This window comes from Saccopteryx leptura, chromosome 4 (assembly GCF_036850995.1).
Source record: "Saccopteryx leptura isolate mSacLep1 chromosome 4, mSacLep1_pri_phased_curated, whole genome shotgun sequence".
In the NCBI taxonomy this organism is placed as follows: domain Eukaryota; kingdom Metazoa; phylum Chordata; class Mammalia; order Chiroptera; family Emballonuridae; genus Saccopteryx; species Saccopteryx leptura.
This window is the reverse complement of record NC_089506.1, coordinates 173312768-173339261: the sequence shown is the minus strand read 5'-3', so window position 1 is coordinate 173339261 and position 26494 is coordinate 173312768. Positions and strand designations below refer to the sequence as shown.

The window sequence follows — 26494 nt, the reverse complement described above, 5'->3', positions numbered from 1 at the left end:
GTGGAGCACCTTACTGGCAGCTGAGGAAAGGGCTTAATGTTTCTTTCCATAAGCTATTATATAATATTACTAGCTAGTATATTAATAGCTCCTTCTAGAATTTTTTTTTTTTTTACTTTCATAGCATAAAGTAAATGTATTACTAGTGAGTTGAAGAACTGTGTTTGGATGACTTTCAGGGAGTTTTAGATATCCAGTAGTTCCCTCTTATTGTGGTTTCACTTTCCAATGTTTCAGTTACTGTGGTCAACCCAGGTCTGAAAATATTAAATGGAAAACACCAGAAATAATTCATAAGTTTAAATTGTGCACCGATCTTGAGAAGCATGATGATATCTCACACAGTCTCACTCTGTCCTGCCCTGGATGTGAATTTTCCCTTTGTCTGGGGTCCTCACACTATATAAGCTCCCTGCCATATTGGTTATCAGATTCACTAGAAGGGTATTGCAGTAATTGTGTTTAATTTTACTTAATAATGGCCCCAAAGCACAAGAATAGTGATGCTGGCGATTTGGATATGCTAAAGAGCAGCCATAAAGTGCTTCCTCCAAGTGAAAAGGTGGAAGTTCTCAACTAAATAAGGAGATAAAGAAATTATACGCTGAGGTTGCTAAGATCCAGGTACAGTAAGAATGAATGGTCTGCCTGACCAGGCAGTGGTGCAGTGGATAGAGCATCGGCCTTGGATCCTAAGGACTAAGGTTTGAATCCCTCAGGTCACAGGCTTGAGTGTGGGTTCATCCACCTTGAGTGCAGGATCACTGGCTTAAGCATGGGATCATCTCACATCATCACAAAAAGAAGAAAGTACAGTAAAATAAAATTTTGAGCAAGAGAGAGAGAGGGGCCACATTGTCCTAACTTTTATTACAGTATATTGTTATGATTGTTTTATTTTATTATAAACTGTTGTTAACCTCTTACTGTACCTAATTTTTAAGTTAACCTTTATCATAAGCCGACATGTATAGGAAAAAAAGAGTAGTATTTAATAAGGTTTGGTATTATCTGTGGTTCTAGGCATCCATTGGAGATATTAATGGAATATATCCCCCATGGATATGGGGGGACTACTTTAGTGAAATTCTGCAGAAGGAAATATTCCACGTGCTACATGTTACTAAAACTACACATTCTTGGTGCAGTAACCACAGAAGGAGCCCGGATGCATTGCAAGAAGAGGGTCCCCCTTCTCCTGGCCTCTCCCTCTGTATTAGGTCAGATATTTGCTTCTACTTCAAATTTCAGAATTTCATCTCATTGAAATGTGTTTCAGTTTTTCAAATTACCAAGCAATTTTCTTTTTTTCTCTAGAGCATTTTTTCCCAACCAATTTACCATGGATTATTATTTTAGGGGGGCAGAGGAACTGGAGTCAGGACTTGTTAAAAAGTACATATTCCTAAGTCTTAGTTGAAATTTAGTGCATCAAACTTTGGGGATGGGAGCCCAGAATCAGTATCTTAAACATGCCTTCTAAATTATGCACTAAAAGTTGAGCACTACTGCTATAGAAATATGAAAATACATACATTTTTAGAATAAAAACTCTAAACATAGCTTGATTTAATTTCCTTTTTTTAAAATACACATTTATGGCTTTTGAAACTAGCAGTTTTCAAAGTTCTTAAGACCTTTTCGTGGAGTTCAAAAGTCAAAACTACTTTTTAAAATAATACTGAATGTCATTTGACTTTTCAATGCTCATTCTCTCACAAATAGGCAGTGGAGTTTTCCAAAGGCTAAAGAATGAGTGATAGCACAGCAAAAGGAATGAGAAGCAGATAAGAGGGTCTAGCTTTCTTTTATTAAGCTAGATATTAAAGAGATTCTAAAAAATGTAAAACAATGCCACTCCTCTCATTATATATAGTCTGTTTTGAAAAATATAGTAATTTGCCCTGGCCAGTTGGCTCAGTGGTAGAGCATCGGCCCAGTATGAGGAAGTCCCAGGTTTGATTCCCGGTCAGGGCACACAGGAGAAGTGCCCATCTGCTTCTGCACCCTCCCCCTCTCCTTCCTCTCTGTCTCTCTTTTCCCCTCCCGCAGCCAAGGCTCCATTGGAGCTAAGTTGGCCTGGGTGCTGAGGATGGCTCCATGGTCTCCACCTCAGGTGCTAGAATGGCTCTAGTTGCATCGGAGCAATGGCCCAGATGGGCAGAGCATCGTTCCCTGGTGGGCATACCAGGTGGATCCCAGCCGGGTGCATGCAGGAGTCTGTCTCTCTGCCTCCCTGCTTCTCACTTCAGAAAAAAAAGAAATAGTAATTTTTTTATAGAAAGGATATTTATGTTAACATGTAATAAATAATGTCATCCCATCAACATTAATAAAAATTTATAAAAAAAAATAAAATAAATCTTTTATTGTTATTTTAAAGTAATTATTATTACTATGTTTTTTAAATTACTTAGTTTTAATTTCCAATATCAATAAATATAATTCACATATCAAAGGTATAATTCATACAAACAAAAGCTGTTTGGGTTGTTCAACAAATTGTAAGGTGATAAAATTGTCCTGAGACAAAAAGTTTGAGAACTGTTGTACTCAAATTTACTTTTTCTCTGTAAAAGAATTCTAGAAGATTACAATAAAAACTCTTTTTCCTCATCCTGAGTCACTGTGCATTCTGAATCCTTGTGATTTATGACCTACCAAATTCCTGACCAGGTGAACAAACATACCATTGAGGCTTGGTGAAGCCCTTTATCTACAAGAGCAAACAGTGATCATTTCCATGAAGACCAAGTAAAGAACTAGAAAAACAAGCTCTCAGAATTTTGTTCAAATAGCCAAGGTTAGTTAACGCTGAAAAAAGAACAGATGGGACATTATTAAAATAAAGATGTTTTAGGCATGCATAATATTGAGGCAGGATAGTAAGAAGCTAGGGAAATTTCTTGACAAGGGGAACAAGGGAAACTGCGACAAAATAATTAAAGCCAAACAATTTTGGCAGTGTACAGCTGAATGAATCACAAGGTTTTATCTTCCCTAACCAAGGACACTTAAGAGCAAATAGTTTGCACACTACAGGCCAAACTGGAACAGACCGGCCTCAGTCCTGGTTCTTCTTCCATGACGTTCTTTAAAAATAAAATTAATCAGAAAATAACCCTGACCCCTTTTTACACACATTTTGATGAATGTATTGAATGACACACCTAGAAAGCTAGTGAATAGTCTATTAAGACCCTCCCCTAAGTGTCCTCCCCTTTGGTGATTCAACCTCCAGCCCCAGTTCCCTCTGGGGAGTGGAGGGTGGAACTGAGAGTTCAAACCCTCTAGTCTCAGGTTGGTTTCCCTGGCAACAAGTCCCCATCTAGGGGCTTTCCAAAATCCACCTTATTAATGTAGGCCTCAGGTGTGGTTGAAAGGGGCTCTTTATGAATAGCAAAAGACGGTCTTTTCACTTCTGGAGTTATATCAGGACCCAGGCCACAAGAACAAAAGATGTTCCCATTTCTTCTATTGCTCCGGAAATGGCAAATGGTTTTAGGAACTGTATATGGGGGAAGAAGACCAAATTCATGTCTTATTATAAATCACAATATCACAGCCATTATCTAAAAATGTTGATGATGGTATTATTATGATCATGGTTAATGTATACTGAGCTCTTAGTAAGTGAAAAGCACTATCAGTCAATTTTGATTGAGAACTGAAAGGCAAGCAAAAGCTTTGTTTTTTGTTTGTTTGTTTGTTTTTTAATTGAAAATTTGGGAGACACATCTAGAGACTTTTTGGTAGAAACCTAACTATATTCCAAGTGCCGGGGTCCAGCCCCGGGGGGAATCCAGGGGTCCCACAGGAAGAGACGGTGTCGGCACGAATCGAGTGAGAGAGCCGAATTCTTTCCTTTCTCTTTATTCTCCAGTTAGCATTTACTGCCAGGCATCTCTCTCAATTGCTGGTCTAGCTTTCCTTTTATGCACACACACTAAGTTACAATCACATGGTATTCAGAATACATTGATTAATCATTGTTTTTGTTTCACTATGGTTACATTTTAGGTAACAGTTAATTCATTTCTATGAACTGTAAGTCATTCAAAGTACAATTATACAATAACTTGAACAGCAATAACAATATTGATACAAACTTCCAAAAGGTCAGTACTGATTAATAACTCTACCTTGTCTAGGATATTATTGTCTAGTCAAATTTTATTTATTACTATATTCATACACTAATTAAGTTCTAACTTTACTTTTCTCAGAGTGTTCCACCACCTGCAGGTCAGGTATGCAAGAAGAATGGAAAGTTTCTTTACTCTACCACATGAGAAGGCTAGGGAGGAAAAGTGATGAATTAAGTGAAGGCTGAAAGGTGCTCTGTGTATAGTTACTGTTTCCTACCTATTCATAAGTCACAATCTATTCTTTCTAACATGACTAATAAGAAGAAGTTCTCCTACCAACTTAACCCTTTATGAGGGATATCATAGCCAGCCTCTTATGTCTATGAGCCCAGTTCAAGGGGCTTACAGGCTTTTCTGTGGAACTCACACCCTCTGTCTCATTTCCAAAGAAATTACTATGAATCTACAGGGAAAGTACGGTACTATTATCCCTGTGCCATAAATGATAGCACACACCCAGAAAGGGGGGATATAAGGCCAGATTAATTCAAAAAGGTCAAAAGGGGGAAGTATCGTTGTGCCTTTCCTTTGCGGTGACTTTGTCAACCCGCAGCTGTTAGTCTTCACTGCGGTGACTTTATTAACCAGCAGCCATTGGTTTTCTTCTGCTGTGACTCTGTCAACCAGCAGTTGTGGATCTTCTTCTGCTGTGACCTTGTTAGCCAGCACTAGTGGATCGGCTCCCGACATCCAAGGGAGGAAAAAAGGGGACCGAGATTATAAAGACAGAAAGAGAGTCTTCCAAAGAAATTATGTAAGTTGCTTTGAAAGAGCTGTATTTGGTGCTGGCAAGCAGACTTACATTATGCTATACATGATTAATTATGTCTTTTGCTAGGTAAAATTTTATTTTTGATAGTGAGCTCAGTGATGCAGAGCCAGGTCCAGGAACAGTGTAAGGATGTAACCATTTGGTTTAGGCCAGTTCAAAAGTTCAGTTTCATAGGGAGAGCAGTGAGTTAGCTCACCTTCCCAGAGGGTTCCCAGCTCCTTTATATACATATATATTGCACTCTTGACAATACCAACTCCATTCATCTGTTTTTCTTCCATAGCATTTAACATATCTTATCTCATCTTCAAATAACTTCATAAGTTAGAGAATATTAATTCCTATTTTATAGAGAAGGACACTGGTGCTCAGAGGGGTAATGGGGCTTTCCCAAAGTAAGTAGCAGAGTAGTTTAACAGGATCTCCAGGTGGTTAGTATGCACATTAAAGTTTGGGATGCACTGGTCTGCAGAAGTGACTCATAATTATACACTAGAATCATCTGTTTTTCAAAATACATTGGGGAGGAAAAAGGGACCATATACTAAGCCTGACAAGCTCAGTTTTCATGGCAGCCTTACAAACTCGAGAGAACAAAAGTAACCACATAGGATGGTCTGAGATAAAAACCTTCCAATTAAAAACGAGTCCTGGCAAATGCTTCTGTCCTAGGCTTTGTATCTTCCTTGACCAGAGGTCAATCTTGACCTTAACTGAGAGAGACTGTCTGTTGTATTTTTGCATCTACAATAACATATCTTTAGAATGTCAGGGTGATTTCTTTTTTCCCAGACCCCTCAGGGTACAATCACTGCACCAGAGCAGAGACCACAGCACAAAAGAAGTATGTGTCTACTCCTTTTGTTTTCTCCAATCCCAGAGATTTCCTCACTTTGCTTTCTCCAACCTCTCTCTTCTATCACCAGTGGATTTCATGTAACCCCGTATGCCTTCTCCCTTGATTCTAACGTGTAAAATGAGACGTAAAATTGCCACTTCCCAGATCTTTTTTCAATTTGTTGAGATTTTACTTACAAGCAATTGTTAGTATGGTTCATATAAATGGAAAAATTCTCTACAGATTTGGATATTTGTTATGTTGACAGCATAATTTTTACTTCCATGTAAGCTGCTTGTAATTATTGGAGAGGAAAAAACTTTCTTCCACACTCAATGTCTTTTTTTTTTTTTTTTTTTTGCTGGTCTAATAATCTTATAGACATGAGACAGATTAACAAGAGAAAATAACCAATTTTAATACATACATCTGTATGGAAACTACGCACTCATGGGAGAGTGAGAGACGCCCACATACACGAAAGGTTCCGAGACAGGAAGGGAGAACAGGTCTAGAAGACATCCTGAGCTAGGGATGAGGTAAGGTGTGTTGGGGGCTTCAAAGGTCATTGGAGAATGATTTAAAGAGCCAATCTTTAATAAATAGAAGTTTGTGCTGTTCTACAGACAGGTCAAAAGAGGTTATTTTTGATCATCTTTACTGGCAAGGCATCTAATTCAAGTTCTTCCAGGTAGTCAAGGAAGGGGCAGAAGTATCTCTTGAACTCAAAACTATCTGCATACCGAAGAGGCACACTTTGGGGTGACTTGCTCTAAACCCCCACTCAATATAGCATGCTTTGAGCCTCCGTATGAAGCTATGGCAGACACTGCTCATTGCTCTCCCAATAGCTACTATTCTTTACCTTAACTATGGGAACTCCAGTTTTGTTTGAGTGGAACACTGTGCCCAGTTAGAAACACTCAGCTTCTCAGACTGCCTTGCAGCTAGACCACAAAACACAGTTCAGCTTCTGAGCAATGAGAGGGAAGCAGGAATTGCTGGGCGAGAGCTTTAGGAAAAATTCTTCATTAAAGGGGAACTTGGCTTCCATGCTCTTTCTTGACTTCTGCTTTTGGGTCCTAACCTTGTAACTTCTTCCAGGAATGTGGACAAGAAGCTGAGGAGTGTAGCTGTCATCTAGTAACAGAAGGACTAAAACTACACAGTGAGAATGGTGAAGGCAAAGGGAAAAGAAGCTGGTGTTCCTAATGGGGCTTGTGCGCGAACCGCATGCTGCGCGAGAAGTGTCTTTTCTGACTGAGCTATTGTAGTCTTGCTTCTATTACATGCAGCTGAACATAATCCCAAAGCAAGCCACAAACACACATTCACGTAACCGCAGGCCAACACTGTTTTACATTCCTTCTGTAGGTGTGTATTTCCCTGATTAACAAAATTTAACCACTTACTGTACTGCTTTTAAAAGTAATTTTTGAAAGGCTCGTTTACAACAATGTTTAATCACAACTATGTGATCATATACCCAGGAATAATGACAAAATCTATGTTATTTATTTTTCTCCTTTGTTTTTACTTAAGTCCATCAGGTGACTTCTATAAGCAGCCAAAATTAGTACTGATAAGAGTGCTTCACCAAACAGTACTTTGTTTTCAAAAATGAAGTAATTGAGATAGAACCTTACGATAGAAACACTTGGTAAAATCTCCAATGTCAGGTAATTTTCTCCTTTCTGATACTCCTTAATTTTTATTTAGGCATGTATAGGCATAAGAATAAATCTGCGTATCCAGCATTTTGAATCTAGGTACAGAGTCGATAATAAGCAGGCTGGCCTGAGAGGGCTTCTCTCCTTCCGGGCAGAGTGATTTAGGGTCAGGAATTAAAGGAAGAGGAAGGAATAGAAAGACACCCTTGGAGTTTGGGATAAGATCCCAATGCAGAGGCAGTTTTGTAGAGAGCAGCAGAAGTCACTTAAAGGGCACAGCAGCCCTGTAGTGTGCTTTGGGGAATGATGGAGAAGAGGCTGTATCCACATTGTGGCACAAAGAGAATTGGACAGAAAACTACTAAAGGAAAGGGAGTTTTCTCCCAGAAACTCTGGGTTTGGGCCTTCCAGAGTAATATGAGATGGGACTATAGTTTTTATTTGGCTGGTTTTTTTAAAATTTTTAAAATTTTTATTTTTTTTAACATGTTTAATTATTATTTTTTATTTATTTATTTTAGAGAAGACAGAGAGAGTTAGAGAGAGAGAGAGAGAGAGAGAGAGAAAGAGAGAGAGAGAAGGGGGGAGGAGCAGGAAGCATCAACTCCCATATGTGCCTTGACCAGTCAAGCCCAGGGTTTTGAACCGGCGACCTCAGCGTTCCAGGTCGAGGCTTGATCCACTGTGCCACCACAGGTCAGGCTATTTGGCTGTTAATAAACAGTTTAACCCTAAGATACTGGAGGATTTTGGAGGGGCTGGGGTTTAAAAGCACATGTGTCTAGCATGCGATAGATATCCACTACAGGCTTGTCAAATTTGAATATGTTCATTTGGTCTATGTCCAAGGTAAGCGAAAGTATAAATATAATACAAAAGCTTATTGAGAATATAAATCAAAACACTAGTTTGTCAAGCCAGATTGTTAGAATGAAAGATTCAGAATGAACAAACACGTATGGAGCATCTGCTTTGTGCCGTGCACTGTGCTATGCACTTTTACATGCATTTTCACCTGTGCCTTGCAACAGTCCTTTCCATAGAGGTTAACTTGGCTCACCTGGCCAAACTAGACAGCCCACTGCTGCTCCTGCCGATTGTGCCTAGTGTGTTCTACCCCTGGAGGAGCCAAAGGAGCGGACCAGCTGGCTCTGAGCTTGAGTTTTATTGTTGAGCTCTCGCCCCCACAAGGCTCCTGGGTAAGAATAATTGTTTTTTTATCTGTGTAATGTTTTGCATTCCTACTCAAGAGCTATATTTATACCTAAAATATTTAATGCCCTCCGTTAAGTCTGTATCTTTCCACTTGAAAGAGCTGTAGCATATTTATTCCACCTGTTTTGACATCGCATTTAAGGGAATTGATGGGAGGAAGTCATGCAACAGAGAAACTGAGGTAAAGAGGGACTAGGCGTTGTAGTTTTCTTTTACCCTTAAAAGTTTTTTTTTTTATTGATTCCATTGATTTAAAAAAAGGGAGGGGAAGAGAGAGAGAGAGAGAAAAAGGAAAGGAGAGAGAAAAGCATCAACTCATTGTTCCACTTAGTGGTTCCATTTAGTTGTGTACTCATTGGTTGCTTCTAATATGTGCCCTGACAGGGGTCAAAACCTGTGACCTCAGCATGCCGGGATGATGCTCTGTTCACAGGACAACCTGGCCAGGGCCCAAGTGCTGTTGTTTTTCTTTCAATTACAGTTGGCCTATATTAGTTTCAAGTGTATAATATAGTGATTAGACATGATATAACTTTTAAAGTGATCACTCCAATAATTCTAGTATCCCTCTGACACCATAGTAAGTATTATATTATACTTTTAGTTTTTTTTAATATACCAGACCCATGTTTCTCAAATTTAAGAACTCTATTAACCTTTTCAAGAGAAAAAAATTCATCAAGTCCCAGGAATATGTCCATTACTTCAGTGGGAGACACACTACTTTCAGAAATAAAAGTCTTATTTTTACAAAAAATCTTTTCAGATGTGAATTATACCATTGTTAAAATGAAAATTCAACATTTAAAATTCCTCAAAAAACTTTGAAGCGTCTAAGTATGTAGCAGGTTTCTCTCATCTCCTGCCCAGTTTGAGAAAACCTATACAAGCCACAATTTTATTTCTTTTTTTAAAAAAGATTTTATTTATTGATTTTACAGAGTGGAGCGGGTAGAATGTGAAGTATCAAGTCATAGTTACTTCACTTTAGTTGTTCGTTGATTGCTGGTTGTATGTGCTTTGACCGGGCAAGCCAGGGTTTTGAACTGGTAACCTCAGTATTCTAGGTCCATAATTTATTCACTGCGCTACCACAGGTCAGCCACAATTTTATTTCTATAAAAAACAATTTCCAATCACACATGGTGTATTTCAAGGCCCTGACAATGTAAAGCACTACCCTATTTCCTTCTGTATGTGTTTAAGGGGGAAAAAATTCCCAGTGTAATGCTTTCAATTTGTTCCTGAAAAATATAGTTAATCTTCATTCCATTTGTCTGGGTTTGCTGGGTGTGTGAATGGCTGATGTCATAGCCACAAGCAAGGTGTTCAATTTTGTTTTCCACAAGCTTTTAAGCCTCATTTGCATTCTCTAGTGCCAGACATTTTCTGGGCTGGGTTCTCTGACCTGGAGATGCCCATTCCAACCAGTTACTGGTGTTGCAAGGGCTCCATGGCCTTAGAAAAGCTTTGTCCTTTGTGGCTGTGCAGAAACTTGAGTCATGCTTCTGTGATGACATCTGGTTGCTTGCCATATGGCGTCTCAAGGGGTCTGGGGTCATTTTCAGTAAGAATTCAGCAGGATCATGTTACAGTGTCCAGGGTCTAAGAGTGGCTCTTGGCATTGACCTGAGAAACTCACTACTGGGTGACTTTAAGTACCATTATGGAAATGGAGCAAACCATAGGAAGCCTTCGATTAACCCCTTATGGGGCAAAGCAAGGAGAGGATTGGCTAGGACTCCAACAAAAACTTTGTAAATCCAAAGACTCACAGTAGAACTGTCATAAAATGTTGAATAAAAGTTTCAGGGTGATATTTATTAATAGTTCCATTTGGTTTTTGTAAAAACCATTGCTTCAAAACTATTGATCATTAAAAATCTCAAATAAAATTTTGATGTTCTTCAGTGGTAGGATAAGTGACTTTTTCCTACTTCGGTGTAATTCTGTAATTTCCAAATGAGCAATAATGACGCAAGGGTAGGGATTTAAATTCAGACTGATTGGCTCCACTATTTAACACCTAAGTGGCCTTGGGTGAGTACTAATTTCACTCTACTTCTGTTTCCTTCTATAAAATGGAGAGAATAATATTAATAATATCTGCCTTCTTGAGGCTCTTGTGAGGATTAAATTAGACCATTCAAATAAAGAGCTTACAGTGCTTGACACACAGTAAGTATCCCCAAAGTTTAGCTATTATTACTGTTACTACTATACTTTATTAATTCTAAGGCACACTGTTTTTAAACTTCTTTCTAATGGTGATATATCTTACATTAGATGGTAGACATGACTTAATGGTGAGCCCTTTTTTCTATCTTGGTAGTACATGAAACAGAAATGCTTGTTAAGCCAACAGTATTACTTTGTGTTGGGTGAACAGTTATCTCCCACTCATATTTACTGTGGAGGATGTGAAGTGATAGCTTTTAGGCCTGATGCTTCTGGCCTCTTTCTACCTCTCTATTATCCTCCCATTCAGAGAAGTGCCTTCCCAACTGAAGAGCATGGCAGGTGCTGGGCTGCAGAGACTCACACCTTCCTTGCTTGATCCTCATGGGACTTCAGTATGGAGGCAATGAGTTAAAAGCAGGGAAATGCCCTAAGCAGGGCATTAGGGCATTTGCAGCCAACCAGGAGAAACAAATAAGGAGTAGAATTAATTTGGGTACCAAAATGGCAGTCTCAAATGGAGCTTTAGGTGGGGCCAGGTCACCTAGATTTTTAACTGTGGATGTTTGATGCAGTCAGTCTAAACAGCTGTACAATGACCTTTTCGCTGCTGCAGCCTAGACCGGAGTTTCCTTTCGGTCATGTGGTACTGAGCTTGCTGGTTACTGCTATTTATAAGGCTCTCTGTTCATAGCCCAGTGGCTGTCTTTTATGGAGGAGGACCCAGAAAATGTATGGGGTCCATAGTTGGTCTCAGTAGAGAGCCATGAGGGGGCTGGTGAGCAAGCAGACATAGGCCTTGCTGTCTTTAGAAAGGTACTGTCGCCAACAAAGTGGTGGCTTTGTTGTGCAGGCTGCAGCTTGTCCTTAGACTATGCAGGCAAGCAGGCTGCAGCTTGTCCTTAGACTACGCAAGCAAGCAGGCTCTGGCCTCCTGGGCTTCTTGCAATACCAGCAGGCCTCCGAAGGATTAATAGCTGGAGAAGCTGAGGTGGTTACCCAGTTTTAGGGAAAAGAGATATTTTTGAGACATACTTTTAAAGCAGCGTTCTTTTACTGCCTTTATAGTGCAATACAGCTGAGGTATGTGTGTGTGTATGTGCTACAGAGTGTTTCAATTATGAACGCCAGACCTTGGTGGGGCACACTAGCTGACTTGCTCCCAGGATGAAGGAGTAAACTGCGAATGCTTTAACCTTGGATTCACAGGGCTTTTGCAGAGTCAAGAATCACTCCACCATGTAATCTTAATATGACTCATATTAGAAGGCAGGGTTCTGCCTGACCTGTGGTGGCACAGTGGATAAAGCATCAACTTGGAATGCTGAAGTTGTCGGTTCAAAACCCTGGGTTTGTCTGGTCAAGGCACATATGGGAATTGATGCTTCCTGCTCCTCCTCCCCCTTCTCTCTCTCTCTCTCTCTCTCTCTCTCTCTCTGCTCTCCTCTATCTCTAAAAATGAGTAAATAAAATCTAAAAAAAAAAAAGTTGGAAGGCAGGGTTTTTAGGACTAGTGAACTAGCAGCAAGAGGTAGTAAAAACAGCCTGTCTGGGCAAAGACAGAGAAGGCCTGCTCACATAAGAATGGGAATGCTGTGTAACTAACTGGGGCCTACATCCAATTCAATATTGGGGTGCTAGTGAGGGAAAATAAAATGTGTGCTCCTATGGAAAACTGGGTAACTATGTCACATCTAGATTAGCACACACCCTCTTCATTATCCGATTCTGCTTCTATCGGAGCTATTTTACAACTCTGTAGGGTGAAAATAACTGATAGCAATTCAAAATAATTCTTGTTTATAGACATGGAAATAATTCCTTCCCTGGAGGGGCAACTCCTATACCACTATACTGGCAAAGGCCAATTTTGTATTTATTTGCACAATCATTTCAGCATTCCTTACTCCATAAAAATATGTGGTACTTTCTTCTTTGAACCAAGTACCTGGTTCTTTCATTTAATCAATTAGTTAAATAAAATCTGTAACACGTGTTTATTTTATATATGTGTGAGAGTCATGATTCCCCCCCCCCTTTTTTTTTTAGTGAGAGAGAGAGAGAGAGAGACAGACAGACAGGAAGAGGGAGAGTTGAGAAGCATCAATTCGTCATTGGGGCACTTTAGTTGTTCATTGATTGCTTCTCACACCTGCTTTGATGGGGGAGGGGGCTCCAGCTCAACCAGTGACCTCTTGCTCAAGCCAGTGACCTTGGGCTCAAGCCAGCAACCATGGGGTCATGTTTATGATCCCACGCTCAATCCGGTGACCTCAAGGTTTCGAACTGAGTCCTCAGTATTCCAGGTCGACACTCTATCCACTGAACTACCACCTGGTCAGGCTGATTTTACGACTTTTGAAAATATTTTTTAACACTGGAAACATGGAATTCAAAAAGGAAATGGAAATTTAGAAGGTTTTTAATATATTAGACAGGAAAAAAAGCTGTCTATATATTAGACACCTCAAGACTGAGATAGCACCAGATCAAATCTCTAGACTGTGTTCAAGCAGCGATATCTTTTTGTAGTTTTTACAAATGCATTAGATTTTAATCTTTAATAGCTAACATTATTGTTTTAGGAATTTTTTTCCTGAAGAAGGAATAGAATGCTAATTACATAAAAATATACATATAAAAAAGTAGTTCTCCATTTTCCTGGGAAGAATACAATAACTTCTAAAATATTTAAGGGTTTCATTTTAATTATAATTAAAGTCTTGGTCATCTCATTAATTAGCTCTGTAACTTATATCTAAACGTTATTAGACAACCATTACAACTTATAAATGTAAGGTGGCATTATTGAATAAACAGATTCCATGAGGAATGTGTCCCTTCTCCCACCTGCTGATGAAGAAGAAGCATGGTTAGTGCAGTTTTATGAGGAAATAAGCCATTGCTCCAAATGCTAATTCTCCTCTCCACCTTGTATGTATTTGTGAGTTGGTTAAAAGACTCAGGCAGCCTTTTTAATGATCAAGAGCAAGGAGAGCTAAGCTTGGGCTTTTGGTGCAGATGACCACGTCTGTCTGAATCAGGTGGTCTGACCTATCCTTGGTAAGTATCTCTTCCAACTGCTTTCTCAAAGGTCACTGTGCCATTTGTGGCATCTTTTGCACTTGTTTCAAAGTACAGGCAGTCCCCAGATTACAAATGAGATCGGTTCTGTAGGTTTTTTCTTAAGTTGCATTTGTATGCAAGTTGTAACAGGGATATTTACCCATTAGATGCAACTTAGATGTTGGTCTCAATATAGTATTTATTTTTACCTTTCTGTAAAAATACTTAAACATTTTCAAATCTACAGAACCTATCTCGTTTGTAACCTGGGGATGGCCGGTAAAAGTAGTTGCCATTGTCCCCGCACCAGGCTTGGGCTTCCTCTGCAGACACTTGCTGATCACTTATGTCAATCTTGTTACCCAAAATCACAAAAGGAAAGCTTTCAGGCTCTTTCACATCTGCATAATATAATAATTCTTTCTTCCAGTTACTAAAGTTCTGGAAGTTTTGAGAATCATCCCAAATCTGCATGGTAACAAAATATCCATCTAACTCCAAACCTTTATTTATTTACTTATTTATTTTATTTTATTTTTTGTATTTTTCTGAAGTTGGAAATGGGGAGGCAGTCAGACAGACTTCCGCATGCACCTGACCAGAATCCTCCTAGCATGCCCACCAGGGGGCGATGCTCTGCCCATCTGGGGTGCCACTCTGTTGCAACCAAAGCCATTCTAGCGCCTGAGGCAGAGGCCATAGAGCCATCCTCAGCACCCAGGCCAATTTTGCTCCAATGGAGCTTTGGCTGCGGCGGGGGGAGGGGGGGGAAGAGAGAGACAGAGAGGAAGGAGAAGGGGAAGGGTGGAGAAGCAGATGGGCGCTTCTCCTGTGTGCCCTGGCCGGGAATCAAACCCGGGACTCCTGCACGCCAGGCCGATGCTCTACCACTGAGCCAACCGGCCAGGGCCAAACCTTTATTTAAAAATTCCATACCTATTGTATAGAAGAGCTGGGTATCAAACTATTTAGTCACATGTCTGCTCACTAGAGAACTCTTCCCAATTACACCATATCCAAGGAGCATTACTGTAAAAAATGATGATTTTCCTAGCATTATTAATCTCAAGATCTTTGACTTTGGAACATTTAATTATTCAGTTCAAGCATCATCATTATTTCTTGGGCTCTTAGGAAGATTTACCCAGACACAGGGAGAAAGAGGTTCACCATTATGCCACTCTCACTATAGGAGTGCAGGAAGTTTCTCTCAGCCATACAGAGGATGTCTTGAAGTTCCCAGCTGACCTGTCCAGGTGCAATGAGGAAAGTGAGACAATTGGGGGCCTGGCTGACTGAACAAGGTGGTAGCACTGCCTGGGTCCAAACTCCCACCCAATGCCCAGGGAACAACAGCAAACAACAATATCTTAAATGCCCTTCCCTGAGAAGAGACAGTATGCATGGGTGGATTCCTCTCCTAATCTAGAAAATTCATAGTTCCAAAAAAATATCTTTCCAAGAGCTATTTTCCAGTTGATTCAAAGTTCACAGGTCATGGCCCCTGAACCACTGGCATACACTCTGGCATACTGATACAGCTCAAACCAAGCAGGTACCCTCCTTTTCTCAGTGCCACTGAGTCTCTGCAGTGGTCTTTGCCAAGTCTTTTTGATTTAGACTAAGTACCAAATTCTAGGGATATAATTTTGTTCTGGGCTAACTGCCCTAGGGACTGAGTTGAGTAATTTTCTAAATTTTGTAGCTGTGAAGCCAGTGCTATGATAATCTTGTATGTCCTACTAATAATTAATTATGAACATTTTCAAGGGTGTTTTGTGAAAGAGTTACCATTAAGTAATACCACTACAAACTATGTAATTTATGGTATGAGACTACCTAAGCAACAGCTGCTGAAAGAATCACAACTTTACCCAAGATGGAGAATCTCTAAATGAAAACTCAACAAGATAAAAAATGGGGGGGCCCTGGCCAGTGGCTCAGTGGATAGAGCATCAGCCTGGCATATGGATGTCCCAGGTTTGATTCCCAGTCAGGGCACACAGGAGAAGCGACCATCTGCTTCTCCCCATCCCTCTCCCCCTTCTCTCCCTCTTTCCCTCGGGAGGCCAGTGGCTCCATTGGTTGGAGCATAGCCCTGGGCACTGAGGATAGTTTGTAACTTGAGCATCAGCCCCAGATGGGGTTGCCTGGTGGATTCCAGGCAGGGTGCATGTGAGAGTCTGCCTCACTATTTCCCCTCCTCACACCTAAAAAAAGAAAGAAGGAAAGAAGGAAAGAAGGAAAGAAAGAAAGAAGGAAAGAAGGAAAGAAAGAAAGAAAGAAAGAAAGAAAGAAAGAAAGAAAGAAAGAAAGAAAGAAAGAAAGAAAGAAAGAAAGAAAGAAAGAAAGAAAGAAAAGGGAGGGAGGGAGGAAGGGAGGGAGGGAGGGAGGAAGGAAGGAAGGAAGGAAAGAAAGGAAGGGGGGAAGGGTATCCCTGGCCAGTGGTGCAGTGGATAGAGAGTCATCCCTAAGCACTGAGGTTGTGTGCTCACTTCCAAGGTTGCCAGTTCCATCTTGGAGTCACTGGTTCCATCTGGAGTCACTGATCCTGGGGAGCACTGGTTTAAGCCCTGATCAGGGCACATATGAGAAGCAATCAGTGACATGACTAAGTAGAACAACAAGTTGATACTTCTCTCTCTCTTTCTAACTTTCTCTCTCTCCCTTCCTCTCTCTCAAAGAAAAAAAAATGGGAAGGATAAATTTTGAACATTAATGGCTTTGCACTTTAATACTGAAAGGTAAGGGAAATTGATTCTGAACTTTTCACTTCTTTGAGCCAAATGGCTTTAGATTCATTTTGTAAGCAGCTTTTAGTTTACGGACCTCAGCAGCTCTTTGAGAACTGTTAATGGAAGAGAGTTTATATTCATATTTCTATGTTAAACATTCTCTGTTGGACTATCTTAATGTTGTCATTTGCTGTCATTGTTAACTCCTAACAAACTATATTGGACAATAAGGCTGCTCAGGATTTGTGACGGGAAACAAAATAGTCAATTTTTAAAGTGTATAGAAAGTAGTCTTGGCCTTAATTTACCTAATATATTGTTCTGGTACATTTATGAACCTTATAGAGGCAAAATAAAAACTACTCACCAGTGGTTCCAGGATGCTATTCAATGAGGAAGACAGTGGTATTAGGAAGCATTCATGATGGGGGATCACAGGATTGCTGATACTTTCCCCCAAGGGAGTGGCTGCACCCCAGGATTAATGATTAGTTTATAGAACACAAAACTAAAGAATATGTCTGGGAAATTCTCCTGATGCTTCGTTCTATGTGAAGGACATTCATTAACACTTTTTCCACTCCCTGACTTATCAGACCCATGAGTTTAGAAGGAACAAATGGGCACGGAAAGCATAGACTCTTTCTTTTCCCTTCTGAGAATAAGCTGTTCAAAAAATAACATGGCCTTCCTCCTCCACAGGGGATGACCCTGTCCAGTGATGTTGGGGGAGAGAGACTGTCTACTTCTGGTTCAAATATTAGGAAGCTTGCTTGTCAACAGATACAAACCCCCTTCTCCAGCATTAAGTTTTATCAGTAATAAAGGTGATAGTTGGATTTCGTATCACATGTCTTTATAAATCTTACTTTAAAACTCAAGGAGGAGAGTATCATTTCTGGATTGTCATCAAATCCCAATAGTGCACATTACTATTTTTAATGGTAAATGTATTTTATTTTGTTTAGATTTGCTGATTTTTATTTTTTATTTTTTTTATTTTTTTTATTTTTTTTCATTTTTTTTTTTTCTGAAGCTGGAAACAGGGAGAGACAGTCAGACAGACTCCCGCATGCGCCCGACCGGGATCCACCCGGCACGCCCACCATGGGGCAACGCTCTGCCCACCAGGGGGCGATGCTCTGCCCATCCTGGGCGTCGCCATATTGTGACCAGAGCCACTCTAGCACCTGGGGCAGAGGCCACAGAGCCATCCCCAGCGCCCAGGCCATCTTTGCTCCAATGGAGCCTTGGCTGCGGGAGGGGAAGAGAGAGACAGAGAGGAAAGCGCGGCGGAGGGGTGGAGAAGCAAATGGGCACTTCTCCTGTGTGCCCTGGCCGGGAATCGAACCCAGGTCCTCCGCACGCTAGGCCGACGCTCTACCGCTGCTGATTTTTATTTTTAATTTATTAAAATTAAATTTATTAAAAAAAATTTAAATTTATTGGGGTGACATTGGTTCACAAAACTATACAGGTTTCAAGTGCACAACTCAATAAAACATCATCTGCACACTGGATTGTGTGCCTACCACATGTATTTTATTTTAAATTATCTCTTAATTATTCAGAATAATCAGTCACATTCTAAATAAGTCTCATATCTAAAATTAATCCCAGAACGAGCATGTGTTCATATATAAATACACATATACCCCCTACACTCGTTTCCAATATTTGAATGAGAGCTAATTTACCTAAGGAGATACAGGTATTTCTAATTCATTCAAGAAAGATCACAGCTGTGTAGAAAAATAAACCTATCTAACATCCTAGGATAATGATTTAAGCAAAATTTATCTACATTATAACAATATTGTTAGAGTCTCAGTCTCCAAAGACATTATCCACCAAATAATTTTCCTTATAGTGAGGTGCAAAAAATAAAACATGTAGATACAATCATGCAAATGAGTGTATAAAGAAATTCAGTTATAGAACTCTATAACCAGTTTTTCAGGCCCCATTATCTCTATAATTTTTGTTTCTTTCAGCTGTTTGCTCTACTTTTATCATCCTACATTTCCCCATATTACTTGAAGAATAAATACACTTTCTGCACACATGTAGACATGTTTCTTGCCAAATTTGGGAAAAATTTTCAGCCATTATTTCTTCAAATGCTGCTTTTTGGGGGGGGGGTTATTTTATTTTATTTGTTTTCATCCTCTATCTCCCTGGACCTTCCAGGACTCCCTGTTAAAAATGTTAGAAATTTTGTTATGGTCCCATTGGTCCCTGAGACTGTGTCCGTGTTTTTTTGTTTTCCAGTCTATTTTCTCTATGTAGATCACATATAATTCTGTTGTTCTACCTTCAAGTTCACTGAATCTTTCCTCTTTCTTCTTCGTTGTGCTGTTGAGCCCATCTACTGTGGTTTTATTTTGGTTACTGTATATTTCAATTCTAAAATTTCCTTTGAGTTATTTTTCATATCTTCTTTTTTCCCCTTCATTTGTTTCAAGTATGTTTGTAAATCTCATCAAATCAATTTTATGAGAGCTGTTTTAAAATTCTCGTCTGATAATTCTCACATTTGGCATCTCGTATTGTCATCTATTTATTGCCTTTTCTCATTTAGTTGTGATTTCTTCTGGTTTTTGTTAGAAAGAGTAATTTTTTTTATTGTATCTGGACATTTTCAGTACCATGTTATAATACTCTGGATCTTATTTAAATCTTCTGTTTGGACAGGCCTCCCCTAAAATCATACCAGCAGGGGAAGATGAATGCGTCCCTTATACTGCCAGGTGGGGTTAGAGATCTAGGTTCCCAATCCAGCCTTTTCTGATCCTCCCAGGAGGGGCACCTTATTACAGCCCATGAGGGCAGAAGTCTAGGCTCCCCACCCAGGCTTTGCTGACAGGAGTGTCTGATCTTCCCAGGAGGAGCACCTTATTACAGCCCATCAGGGTAGAAGTCTAGGCTCCCCACCCAGGCTTTGCTGACAGGAGTGAAAGTGGGGCTACAGTTTTTTCTATTGTGTGTGCCTGAAGTTGAGGGAAGTTATTGTCAAAAATTTTCTATCTTGCTAGGTTGACCATTTCTTGTTTCATTTTCTAGAGAAAAAAGCCCTTTTTTAGGGCTTTTTCTGATTTGCCTATTGATATTTCTGGTTTTTATGCTCTTACAGCACCCAGTCCAGAATATACAAAGCAAAAGAAATTCCAGAGAAGTCACTACCATGTTGTTTCTAAGGTTCCCAGGTCCCTAGCTGGTCTGTCTTCTCTCAACCTTTCACGGTGTTTTTATGTTTGTTTTATATATAATATACAGGGATTTGGCTATACCTAAAGGAAGGAATAGGGAGAAATGTGTCTATTCTATCTTCTAGTCATACTTTAACCAGTGGAGGGATTCAATCGGTTCACACTGGTTTGACAGAAACAATACCTAACTTTTTGTTGAGTTTGGCAAACTGGTTGTTAAAATGATTCTTGTAATCAGGGTTCTCTCTCAGGTAAGTGCCTGGGCAGCTGCCCAATGTGGATATCATAAATTTACATTCCATAATCTTTTTAGAACAGTATATTCTAAGCACCCATAGTAATGTTCATTCCATCCATGGGTGAAAAAAATTACAAGTGAGGACACCAATCAAGAAGCAATATGGAAATATCTTTTTTATTTTAACAGAGACAGAGAGAGAATCAGAGAGAGAGGGACAGATAAAGACAGACAGATAGGAAGGGAGAGAGATGAGAAGCATCAGTTCTTCATTGTGGAACCTTAGTTGTTCAATGATTGCTTTCTCATATGTGCCTTGACTGGGGGACTACAGCAAAGTGAGTGATCCCTTGCTCCAGTGACCTTGGACTTCAATCCAGCAACCTTTGGGCTCATACCAGCGACTAAGGGGTCATGTCTATGATCCCACGTTCAAGCCAGTGACCCTACACTTAAGCCGGTGAGCCTGTCCTCAAACCGAGTGAGCCCACGCTCAAGCCAGGGACCTCAAGGTTTCAAAACTGGGTCCTCCGCATTCCACTCCAATGCTCTATCCACTGTGCCACTGCCTGGTCAGGCTGGAAATATCTTAAATAATAGTTTTATTGTTTTGTCAGGCATTATTTAATATTTTTTATTAATATTTTATAACTTTCTTATAACATAATATAGTTTTGTGTACTTCTCTTATTGTTCTTATTTAAGTATTAAATACATGAAATAATAAACTACCTTTTGCTATATCTTTTTTTTAAACTTAAAATGGTCATTAGGGAAGAGTAGCTGTTGTTAAATTATTTGAATCCCACCACTGACTTTAACCCTTTAAAAACACCCTCAGTGTCCAAATATTTTGAAAAACTGAGCTCCAGAAAGTTCTATACCCAAGGTGAATATGTGGATTTCTGTGTTAGTTGGTTCACATATATTTGAGTTGTCATGTTTATATTGACTGACTTACCTTACTCTAATTTGCTTTTATAAATTGCAGTTTGCCAGATTACTTTTAGCCTAGTTTCTTTCTTTTCCAAAAATGTATGTAACTCTTCAGGCAAAATTCCTGGTCTTTAACCTCCTCAGTAAATACTAACTTATCCCCTAATGGTGAAATAATTTTAGGAAAGTTTGTTTTGGGTTTAGAAGTGCAACTGCTTCATCTAATCTCAAATCTCATTTCAAATATGGGCTCGATTTATAAAGTTTACCAGTGAGGTGTGGTTGCTGAGTACATTTTAGGGTATTACAAGTTCCTTTTACAGAGATCATAAATCTTGCTATCAATGATATGGGTTCTGAAATAAGGCAGCTCCAGGTTGAATACCTAGAGTATGTGCATGAGTGAGGTCCACAGATGATAGCTTTGGCAAAGGAGATTGGAGAAGACCCCAGGTGAAGAGGGTGCTAGCAGATAACAAAGAAAGGGAGAAAAAGTCGTGCTAGAAAGGGTCACAGAGCAGAGTGATGTGGTCCAAACCCCAAAAGCTAGAGAAAGGAGGCAACCAAAAGTGGCATATTTCTGAACTTTAGTCAATGTGACTGACTTTGTCTAGCAGGATAGAAAAAGCCAGATATTTTGTCCTTTATTAAGATATTCTGATGAACTATGGCTGCAAAGTCTGATATCTACAGGGACCAGGGTGATGACATAGTTATAAAAAATATTTATTTGGCTCTCAACCAGATTAAGTTTTGACTGAAGTTACTAGGCATATATATGTGTTTACTTTCTCACCCCTTCCGGTAGGTGGTCCAAAACAAAACATATCTGCAAGCCAGATTCAGACTATGGCCAACCAGTTTTTCATAGATCCCGAGACTCTGTTTTTCTCTTTGGAAACAGTGTGGTTCTTTGGCTAGATTGGTCCTTTGAGATTTGACACCAGATTTTTTGTATTCACTATCCTGAGATTGTGGAGATGATGATTAGAGGCCATAATTTGTCTGACCTGTGGTGGCACAGTGGGTAAAAACTTGACCTGGAATGCTGAGATGACCAGTTTGAAACCCTGGGCTTGCCTGATCAATGCAACTAAAAATTGATGCTTCCCACTCCTCCCCCCTACTCATCCTTCTCTCTCTCACCTCTAATATCAATAAATAAAATCTTAAAAAAAAAAAGCCAACATTTATGGCCTTGGTCGTGCTCCTCTGCCCAGAATCCTCTGCAGGGGTTGACCATTCGATAGGGGTGGTGAAAAGGTATATTGGCACATCTTCTCCAATGAACTGGAACTGGCAGTATGTTGTTACAGTCTACTTAAATGCTTGCTTGGGGTATTTCTGTCTGGTTCCCTGCCACTCTACCGAACAAGCAGACTGGGAGTCAGACAGGCTTCTGTCGTTTCTGTGGGTGGTCCGGCCAGCCTCTTAGCTGCTCGGGGCAGCCTCCCTGCAGGGCCCTGCAGTGATAGCTCCAGAGAGGCAGGAACACAGGGATCCTTTGTTCTCTTTGACCTGAGATGGAGGGGAAACTGCAGACTAGTTTGGACATTAAGCCTTGTTTGTTACTTATTTTTCCTTTTTATCAAAGGTAGAGAAAGGGGAAAAGAAGTTACTACCGGCTCTGAAAAGTAGTAGTGTACTCTGCGGTAGTTGCAAAAGGGAAAGTCAATAAAAGAAGGTCAATTTGGGCAAAGATAAGGGATAGTGGCCTTAGGAGACCTTCAGTCCCTTGGCTGAGATGCTGGCGGGCATCTACCAGAGGTAGTGCAGGGATCTTTGAAGACTATGTGAGGAGGGATGCCCTTAAACAGACTGGCAGGGGATGTCACTGCAGAGGAGGCAGTGAATGGGGGACTAACGTGGTAGCCAAGGCAGCTGGTTTGGGGGTACATGTGGAACACCCTCTGCAGCTCCTCGGACAATTTAGGGTGAATCTGAAGACATTGGGCTTCGGCAGAGCTGGTATAGACAGATCCAGAGAAGCACTACTTTGTCATCAGTACTATGCCTCTATCTTTAAAATTGAATTAACTGGATTTTGTCTTATAATAGTAGTACACGCTTGTAGAAATTTCAGAAAATTTAGAAAAGTTTGAAGAAAATGTAAAAGTCATTTGAGCTTATGGTATGCACCGATAGCCATTATTAAATCTTGAATAATATTTTCTTAGATTTTCAAATATCCAGGGAGCCAGGGGATATTACAAACACACACACACATGCACACACTCACATTACTATATATACACACATATTCATGTACATGTATATATACTTATGTAATATATACATATATAATGATAAAGATAAAATCTTATTCTATTACCTCTCTTGGAGCCAGATGTTAGCTGGCACCAAAGCTTCCCAGAATCAGGTAGGATAGTCTGAAGAGCTATTGAGCTAGGAGTCTAAGTAATCACTAACATGTTTCTTAAACCTCAGCAAAGGCAGCAAAATTTCACAAAAGGCTTATAGGGAATGGACTTATTGTGAAAGAACTCAGGTTTACATCTGAGTTTTCTGATGTTAAAAAAAAACCTGTGCTCTTGGGTATAGAAGTACAGAGGCAGATGAACATATGAAGAAGTAAACCTCAGGAGACGGCACTGAATTCTCAAAGGCCTTAGAGATTATGTTAATCTAATCTAGGTCTCACCAGATCTAAAACCAGTTTAACCCCAATATTAATATATATTAGTATGTATTTATATGTGTATATAAATATAGATACATATAACTACACATATAAAAGCCATTAAACACATTGTGTTGTATAATGTGTTTTTAGAAAAAGAAATTATACAAGTTGTTATGTAATGGGTTTTTTTTCTTAATAGATTTTCTTTTTCTTTTTCTCAAATGAGAGACAGGGAGGCAGAGAGACAGACTCCTGCACGCATCCTGACTGGTATCCACCCAGCAACCCACATCTGGGGCTGCTGCTCCATTGCTCAGCAACAGAGCTACTTTAGTGCCTGAGGCATGGCCATGGAGCCATCTTCAGTGCCCGGGGCCAACTTGCTCATTTAAGCCATGGCTGCAGAGGTGGAAGAGATGGGGATGGGAGGGGGATGGAGAAGCAGATGGTCACTTCTCCTGATGCACTGACTGGGAATTGAACCAGGGACTTCCACATGCTAGGCCAACACTCTACGACTGAGCCAACTGGCCAGGGCCCACTTAATAATATGCTTTCAATAACTTTCTATGTCAACAAAAACATACACAAAACTCAATTTTTTAATAGCAGCATGATTTTCTACTATATGATTAGATCATAATATAAGTAACTTCCATGCTTGAACACTTAGATTATTTCATATTTTTACTATTATAAACAATGTTTTACATATCTATTAATTTATATTTTTCTAGTAATTGCTGGGTCATAGACTATGTCCATTTTGAAACTTTTGTGGTATATTTTAATGAAATATCCCACTTAATAACGGTAGCAAATATTCTTCCTCTTATCCTGTAGGATAGCTCATTTTCCTATATGCTTACTGTCAAGGGATATGATGATTCTTATGTACTTTTAGCAATCCATTGCTGAAAAATTGTAGGTCTTTTAAAAACTTTTTAAATTTATATATGGTGAAGCTATATTTTTTCTTTTGAATCAAACAACTATAGAAATGTGAATTCTTTATCACACATATTTTAAATGTATATTTTTAGTTTTTAATTATTTTATTTATTTATTTAGTATTTTTCTGAAGTGAGAAGTGGGGAGGCAGAGAGACAGATTCCCACATGCAACTGACCAGGATCCACCTGGTATGCCTACCAGGGAGTGATGCTCTGCCCATCTGTGCCATTGCTCCGTTGCAACTGGAGCCATTCTAGCACCTGAGGTGGAGGCCATGGAACCATCCTCAGCGCCCGGGCCAACCCATGAAGCCTTGGCTGCAGGATGGGAAGACAGAGATAGAAAGGAGAGGGGGAAGGGTGGAGAAACAGATAGGCACTTCTCCTGTGTGCCCTGGCCAGGAATTGAATTCAGGACTTCCAAATGCTGGGCTGATGCTCTACTGCTGAGCCAACCAGCCAGGGTCAGTTTTTAAATTTTAATTCTGATGTTACTTTGTTGTATTTTTCAATATATAAGATTTTCTTTTCTTTTTGAACATATTTACATATAATCTTGGTGTCATGCCAAAGGCCTTTATTTACCCTAAGAGTATAAAATTATTCACTTGTCTCACATTTTTCTTGTACCTTTTTAAAAAAATTTTTTTTATTATTATTTTTACAGAGACAGAGAGAGAGTCAGAGAGAGGGCTAGATAGAGACAGACAGACAGGAACGGAGAGAGACGAGAAGCATCAATCATTAGTTTTTCGTTGCGACACCTTAGTTCACTGGTTGCTTTCTCATATGTGCCTTGACCGTGGGGCTACAGCAAACTGAGTAATCCCGTGTTCAAACCAGCGACCTTGGGTCCGAGCTAGTGAGCTTTGCTCAAATCAGATGAGCCTGTGCTCAAGCTGGCAACCTCGGGTCTCAAACCTGGGTCCTCTGCATCCCAGTCCAATGCTCTATCCACTGCGCCACCTCCTGGTCAGGCTCTTGTACCTTTATAGTTTAATATTTTACTTATATTTTAAAACATACCAAATACATTTTTTTCATAGTAGGTTAAGGCAATGATTGAACTGTTTTTGTTTGTTTGCTTTTTGGAAATAGCTAGTTTTCCCCAATACTATTATTTCATCTAATTTGAAATGGCTGACTTATGACAATCTTGTTTTGACTCCAGGCTCAGGGAAACTAAGAAATACAGTTGTTCCTCGCCATATTGCAGTTCACTTTTCGCAGATTTTTTTACTGTATTGCAGATTTTTTACTGTATTGCAAGTTTTTAAATTGTATATATCAAATTTTATATCATGGATTTTTCACTATATTGCGGGATTTCAGTATATAGGTATTTTTATATATTTATTATTTTAATTAGTTTTGCAGTAAAATAAGCATTTTCTAGCCTAAAAATTGAAAACAATATAAAAAATATTAAAACATATTAGTATTCACTGGTGTTAAAATTACATAGGTTTAATAGTGTAGAAAGTGTTTAAGAGCATAGGAAGTATTTATAAGAGTGTGAGAAAGGTTAATAACAGTGTGGGAAAAGTTTATAAGAATGTGGGGAGGGTTTATAAAGCCTTAAAATATATATAAATAATAAAATAAATATAAAGTTGCTACTTCACAGATTTTCACCTATTGCAGGGGGTTCTGGAACCTAACCCCCACAATAGATGAGGGACCACTGTATAAGAAACACACATGGAACCTGACCAGGCAGTGGCACAGTGGATAGAGTATCAGACTGGGATGTGTAAAACCCAGGTTTGAAACCCCAAGGTCTCTGGCCTGAGCACGGGCTCATCTGGCTTGAGTGCTAGCTCACCAGCTTAAGCGCGGGGTCACTGGCTTGAGTGTGGGTTCATAGCCATGGCCCCAATGTCGCTGGCTTA

At 39.6% G+C, this 26494-nt stretch overlaps 1 pseudogene; it reads right to left on the bottom strand.

The window, feature by feature from the left end:
• Nucleotides 1-13803: 13803 nt before the first annotated feature.
• On the bottom strand, nt 13804-14944 carry LOC136404282 (ras-related protein Rab-9A-like; annotated as a pseudogene).
• Between the last annotated feature and the right edge of the window lie 11550 nt (nt 14945-26494).